The sequence below is a fragment of the Stigmatopora argus genome, chromosome 3 (assembly GCF_051989625.1).
Source record: "Stigmatopora argus isolate UIUO_Sarg chromosome 3, RoL_Sarg_1.0, whole genome shotgun sequence".
Lineage (NCBI taxonomy): Eukaryota > Metazoa > Chordata > Actinopteri > Syngnathiformes > Syngnathidae > Stigmatopora > Stigmatopora argus.
The window spans coordinates 12,360,805-12,368,752 of NC_135389.1; positions in this window are offsets into that span (position 1 = coordinate 12,360,805).

Here is a 7,948-nt window from a genome sequence, read left to right on the forward strand (position 1 = left end):
AACTTTTCTATACCGTATTTTGAAGATGACATCCTTTCTGATGGTTGTTGTAAAACCCAATACCAGGACTTTGCACTTTGCAAGGCTTTGCATTTCCTCCCTCTCTGTGTAGTTTATAGCGCCTGCTATCCCAAGACAGTCTTCCATCCAAGCACTGACCTGCAAAGTAACTAGAATCCCTTACCTTGCTACTCCAAACAGCTCACAGCCTTCATTTCCTGTCATCTCTCTCCTCTCCAATAAACATGCTGCTCAGCTCTTGTGTCTCCATGTGCACATTAGTGGACTTTTTGCATATATTTAAGAGTTCTTCATTTAGGCTTCATGAAAGCGAGAGTGTGGGAACGTCGGCAAGATTTTACTCTATTGCCGTGACTTGCATTTAAGCCATCAGGCGTAATCAAACGCTGTCTGCTTTTGTCTGACTGACAGTATTCTGATCTAGAGTTAAAAGTCCCACTGGCTGGTCAGCTAATTATAGACTGCTGGGTCTCAGCAGCAGTTAATACTGTTCAATTATGAATCAGCGAGAAGAAAGCAGCACAATCAATGAAGGAGAGTGTCGGCAGGATGGTGGGCTCAACAAAAGAAGAGTTCAAATGATAATCAAACCGGGAAGGATTAAAAAATACGGCAAATAAGGGAATTTATGGAGAAAGCAGCACAGCGTCTATATCCTTGTTTAAATCCAGGCCAAAGGCGACAAGGTTTCCAGTATTAGTTTTTATTTTTGTTCTTTCACTAGCCGGAGGCTCCTCATTCCCGGTTATGTGACTGATGCTTGTCATATTCTGATTTTGGATTAAAGATTTTCCTACCCAATTCTGCCACCACCTGCCTTACTCTTTGACTGAACATCAGCTTTGATAAAACCAGGTGAAAGGTTCCTTTTGCTTCCACAAGTCAGGTCTAATTTAGCCTATAGACCTGTAAGAGGAAGGAGTGTAATTTTTTCGAGAGAGTAACATGACTCTGCAATCGTTAAAGTTAAAACTCTTTAAATTTGTGATCACAAATCAATACGAAATGGTCAACACTCGTGTTTGACTGAACCAAACACTTAGTGATTGTGATGTGAAACTGAACATTGCTTTACATTTCTTTTCTTTTCCAAACTTTCTATTCCTCTTGTTGTGGATGTCAATTCAGCTGCTATTCCCAAAGTTTCTATGCACAAAGGCACTGTTTGATTCTATAAAAAACAACATTGCATGGCAAATTATACAAAGTAAATACAAAAAAGAAAATCAGTGTGAAATGCCACCGCGGTGTGGTTTTCCGAGCAGCACGGCTGATTAAATTGGCGAAGCAGGTCTGACCACAATGGCTGCGACATTCACCTTTTATGTGGAGGAGAGGGCAAGTTGAGGAATGAGGGGAAAAAAGGAAGGTAGAGCAGCAAAGAGGTGCTGAACTGTGCTATTTCAGAGTTTCTAGACCTAGAGTGTTGTGGGGGCCGAGAAACGGTTTACTTCGACACAAACAGCCACTTTATGTCCTGGCCATAGAAATGAAAGAAAATAATGTATGAGGAAACCGGAGTACCTCGAGAAAAACCACGCAAGCCCAGGGAGAACATGTAAACTCCACATTGTGAGCATCGACCTGGGATTGAATCCTCGACCCTGGAACCGTGAGGCAGATGCGCTAACCATTTGCTCCCCAGGCCGCCTCCACAAAAACATGTAAAACTTTATTATACAGTACAGTATCCACAACATGGAGCGACATACGTCCAGATCGCTTTACGACCGATCTGTCGATCCCGAATGTGGTCGTAAGTCACCAACTGCCTGGATCTCTGGTTTTGCAAAGCCGTCCAAAGTACAGTATGGATTGTTTTATTAATTGTGAAAACTGATCGTCGTAAAGCAGCAATTCTATCTTGAAGTGAGGTGTGTAAAATGCAAAAGGAAGTTGTCCCAGGCCGCCTGGTGGAGCGAGTGGTTAGCGCGTCGGCCACACAGCTCTAGGGTCCTTGGTTCAAATCCAAATGTGGAGTTTGCATGTTCTCCCCGGGCCTGCATGGGTTTCCTCCGCGTACTCCGCTTTCCTCCCACATTCCAAAAACATGCATGGTAGGCTGATTGGACACTCTAAATTACCCCTAGGTATGGGTGTGAGAGTGCATGGTTGTCTGTCTGTCTCCTTGTGCCCTGCGATCAGCTGGCCACCGATTCAGGGTGTCCCCCGCCTCTGGCCCGGAGTCAGCTGGGATAGGCTCCAGCACCCCGCGCGACCATAATGAGGATACAGCGGTTCAGAAAATGAGATGAGATGAAGTTGTCCCATATTATTCATTGTGCACTCTAAGACCAACCACAAGGCAGGCGATGAGGATTGCATCAAAAAAGACAGACGATGTCGCATACGCTCACTTCCGTAGACATAAGCTCTGATTAAATTGAGTGTGTGCTACCTGTTCGCATTTCAGGTGTTTGTGCGTGTGCAAGCGAGAGAACGGTAAGAGAGAGAGAGAGAGAGTGTGTGCGTGTGTGTCCCCTGTAATATTGTCTTCAGTCCCATGGGCTGATGCTGAGCAAACTCAATCAACTCCCACTCACCTCTGTGGCCCTCCCTACTATTGTCAGGACACAACCAACTTCTCTAGCTTGAGCGAGAAAAAGATACACTGTTTATACTGGTGTGTGTATGTGTGTGTGTGTGTGTGTTGTCGACACTGTAAGAAATACCCCATCAGATTGAAGAAATCAGCACACGTTTTGCGTTTAAGCATATGTGCAAGGGTGTAGATATTTGAGTAAGAATATACTGTATATCTCTGCATATTAGGACATTTGTATTCCTTGTTGCCTTGTAGTGTTTCAGGTCGTTGTTAAATATATTCATGAATTGGACAGATGCACCAATGTGCGACATGTATGCACTTGTCTATCGGTGGCAACGGCGGTGACAGGGTTGTCATGGGAATGGTGAGTCTCGGGAGGAGAGACAATACCAGTCAATCATCAGATCAATCATTAAATGGCCCGCTTTGCATATTTACTACATATTCGTGATTCTGATTCATGTATGCAAATGAGCAGCAGGCAATCGGGTCCAGCGGGAGAGGAGGTTCAGCACTGAAGTTGAACCTGTTGCATTGTGAGATATCAATTCGGGACCTTTATTTAGATTTATTCAGATGTGAACCGTAATGATATACAGTGGCCACATCATCCTTTTTTGGTCACTCATGTAATTTTTGAATAATTCAGTGAAGTCAAGTGAAAAAATGTGGATGTGCATCCTATTTAAATAAAAGAAAATACAGGAATATAATGATTTGCGATAAAAATGTGATTAATCGAGAGTTTCAGCAATATTGGACTAATTAATTAGACAACCTTTTGAAATCAAGGAACAATGGCTGGATGCTGTAATTCACTGTAAATGACGTATATCTTTTTCTTTAAAACCTTTTTAAAGAAAGCAGTATAACCTAAGATGATCCCACACAAAGACAATGATGCATAATAGACATCTAAAGTTTCTTTCCTCTTTCTTTTTGAGAGCACCACGCTACGCCACACTGTCCATTCTGGTAATTATGTGATGACTTTTTCTGTTTTCAAGTGACTAATGTGATGTGACCACAGTAAGCCGGCCTTCCTACCTCGATGCATGCTTTTTCGATAAGAGAGAAGTGGACGATTATTCAGAGTGGATTCTCAAAGCATTTAAACCAACGGGAAATGATAATTCTATGTGAAAGAAATAAGAAAGGAGCCCCATATCCAAAAATAAAAGCCAGAACGAGTTTGAGGTACATTAAGAGAAATTGGTGATGTAACAGTGCAGAAAAAAATGAAAGAATAAAAAGTACATCAAGAGAAAAACACTAAATTACTTTAAAACAAATATCACATGGAATAGAGCAAACATAAAAATGTGACAAAGGCGAGGACGTGGACATGTTATGTAGGTTTAAAAAAAAACATAATTACAGTAAAAGAAAGTGAGAAAATGCCTGACATTTACTTTTCATACTTTTCAGTCAACAAAAGGGACCAACTAGAACATTGGATTGAGATACTGTGTGTCCACAAAACTCGGATGATGAAAAAGGAAAAAAACCCTAAGCAGATGGTCACTCAGCACCAGTCTTCTCTTTTTCCTGTGTCCTTTATTCCTGTTAATATCTTGCCCTGTTCACGGTTCCATCGTTGTTAGATGCTGTCGCTTACTGCAGCTCATTTTTATTCAAACCAAAAGAGACGATGCTGACGTGCTGTCCATTTTACGTATGCAATGTCCAAATTCTCCCAGACATGCTTAAAGGGACAGTCAATACCTATACTACTTTAAATGACCTTCACATGAAAGATGGATGCTCAAAGTATTTCAGTATGCAAATCATACTCTTTTATTTTAGACCTGTGATGAGGGAGAAAAGGTTCGGACACAATAAAATGATGCTGCTTACTGAATATTAATTTGGCACAACTATAAGTACAACTTCTTTACAAAAAGTACAGGTTCCTTTTTGGTCAAATTTTCCATTCATAGTGTTGTGCTGAAACAATCCCACATTTGTACAAACACACATACACGCCAGACACAATGTAAATTAATGCATTTAATCCTTACTAGCCAAAAATGGAAATACACAGAGAGTGAGAGAGAGAAAATTGTGGAGTTTCAATAAATTGCAATCAATAATTCTTTTCAAAAGAGACATTGAATTGTACAACACACAAATAAAAGAGAAATCCCTGGATTAGAGTAACATTGAATTGAATCTGTAATGTTTTGGTCAACGACTGGATCTTAAAAATAAAGATGTTTTTTTTCTGTTAATATATGATATTGCTCATCATCCACATATAAACCCAGGTTTAAACCATTAAAAAAACATCAGAACAAAGTGAATGTTTGCAAATTCCAAGATGGTGTGTACGCAAGTACATATTTTTCTTGGGAGTTTTTGCAGAATATTCAAGTTTGCAAAAGTACATGGCTTGATTCCATTCTCAAAAAAATTCTGTACTTTGATTGCCTTAGAAACATGTTTTTTTTTTCTTGCCGTATTGAAGCATTTTCCAGCCAATGACCTTTTGGAATTCCTTGGACAACACATTTATAAAAGACTATCTCACCAAAGGCCACGCGGTCTTTATTGAACAAATAAAACATGTTGGGATATAGGCAAACCTGTATTCACATCCAAATGACATGTATACACAGGGACTCAAGGATTCTTAGGACTTGTATTGTCGGATCAAATTTATGTATGCTAACATACAACATAATGTTAGAAAAGTCTTTTCACACATGTATAAGCAGCATCTATTTGGTTTTCTGCATTACAGGAATGTGTGGGTGTTGTAAATAAAAGCACAACAGTGAATAGTTCATGAACCCGAGCAACATTTGTCTGAAAAATGTGTTTGCAAATCAATTTATTAGTGAACAGGTTAGATAAGGAGTTTAGTCTAAAAGTTGCTGGTACTCAAGGAAAAAACACTCATTAAAAACTTTTTGAACTACTTCCAAAATGCATCCATTTTAGCATTTAACTAATTTATCTGTCAACAAATTAAAATTGAATTGATTTAAACATCTAAGAATGAAGTCATGCAGATTTCATAGATTTGAATCCAAGGGAATAAAATATTCTTACATTATTTTTTAATTTTTTTCAAAAGCATCAGTAGACTTGTAGACTGAGTTACAACATATTGCAGATTCATCATAATTCTAACAAAATATTATGAAACCAAAATGTATCTCCTTAAAACACAGGGATCCGAGGCCCTCGAGTATAAGCGGCATGGAAAATGAATGAATAAAAACATGGAACATAAAAAAAATATTTAGTCCCCAAAACGTATTTGTACCTGTTTGACTTTTTTTCATACATTGAGCTTGTAGAAAACCTGATCCACTGTACATTGCAAATTTAAAAAACAAGGTTAACTCATTCCTTACCATTGACAGTGATCGACATCCTATTTATTTGAACCTTGAGGGGTTCATACATTCAAACGGATTTGATGTGCATCTCTGTGAATAAACTGATCTTCATATTTTCTGATTTTAGCAACAATAACATTGCCGTCCTCTTCCAAATGTTCTTGCTGTTAATTTAATTAAAGTCATCCCCTCCATGCAATGAGTCACGGCATGAGAAAAGATGGCAAGTGTACTTTCGTCAACTAATTGGAGAGCAGTGACCTGGTGTGGCCTAGCTGATAAATGCCACATTAAGGATGCTAATAGGAGTTGACAGAAAGCAGTGTTGAACATTCAGACCGTAATCACTGTCACACTGACCCAGAGGCTTCAGTCTTGGAGCTTCAGTCTGCACATGCTGCCTATTACATGGATCACTGGTCCATCAGATATATGTGGGGACTATGTTGTCCTTACATTTCATTTCTGTACTACCTAACTTTAACAGATACTGCAGGGTCATTTCATCTATATTTTCCATGCTAATTTTATTGTACTTTTGTAAAAGTAGCATTTTAGTTTTGGTGTTCCAGTGTAAAGGCTTTCCTGTATACTTCTTGTTGCTCAAGAGCTGTTTCCAATCTATGATAAAAATTCCACTGGCAGCATGAAATAAACCATGACAATGATCTGATTTGGCGGAAACTGGAGAACACATTTCCAAAAGCTAATACATCCTTCGTGTGTTTCCATCATCCCAGTGATGTTGCACACTGTTTGACTTTTGGATTTTTTTTTTGGGGGGGGGGACTTTTCTTCTCCCGTCTACCTTTTCTTGTCCATTTACCCATTTTTATGAATTCCCTGAGTATCAGACACATAAACTTCTGACCTCTGATTCTTTTTAGCGGTGTCCTCTTAAACATAGTTGCTTCATACAGTCGTCGGGGTCTTTAGTCAGTTACTTTGAAAAAAAAAGGGGAACGCAATTATAATGAACCTAACCCTGATTAATTACCTCTGTATGAAAGGCCTTAAGTGACACAAATCAAATGCATCTTTTATACAAATTTATTCCTCAAGGATTTTTTTTCTTCATCTATCTAAGCATGCAATGTTACAAAGCTGCTTTGAATGAGAAAAGAAGCAAGCAGGCTGCTATGAAAAGACAAAGTCCTTCAGGGCGACGTGTCAGCTCCAAGTCACACCTGTTCTTCTTTTACAAGGTAAAAATGCCCCTTCAATGCTCAATTTCACTTTGTTGTTTCTGTCCTCCCGTGCTCCCCTTTTCACCTCCTTCTTGTCTGCTGTCTCCCCTCCGCAGGTGGCAAACAGCTGGCCACAGTGAAAAACAAACCACTCTGATGTTGACAAGCATCTGGCATATACAAAGCACAGTGCAAAACATACAACAGGTTGACAAATGGTTTACATCTGCGGAGGACAAAGTTCCATTATCATTTTAGAAGCAACAGTGGTAGAATAAATGCTAAACATTTATTATCATAGCATCCTCAAAAGCCCTTTCTTAGTTTATTTTCTTGGGGAAGGGAAAAAAATCATTACCAATCATTCCCTCTTGGCTCATCAACAGGCATACTTAATCCATTTACGCCAGGGATAGCAAGTCAGTGCAGTTCCACACATTATTAATTTTGCGGTGGGGTGCTGTGTGTGTGTGCATGAACTGCATCTAAAGGAGGTAACTATCTAGGCTGAGTGCAGCAATTACAAGATTTTTGTTGGACTCCTGTTCTGTGACTAAAATTTGGAGTAACGTGATGTATATTTTCTAAATTAAATGTGTTCAAACTCCCCAAATTTTCTCAACCTGTCAAATGGATTTCACCTGGAGTCATACCTGTCAATTTATACGTTTTTTTCCGTATTTTATACATTTTTTTTGATCATTTCAAAATGTGTACAACTTTTGTACAGGAAAAAAATGTTTTAAAAAAGTAGGGTTTTTTGTATGATTTCTTGTTTTCCTAATTTTGGCTCTAACCCAGATCGTCTCGGTCACTTGTAGCAGACCTAAACATCATCATCGATT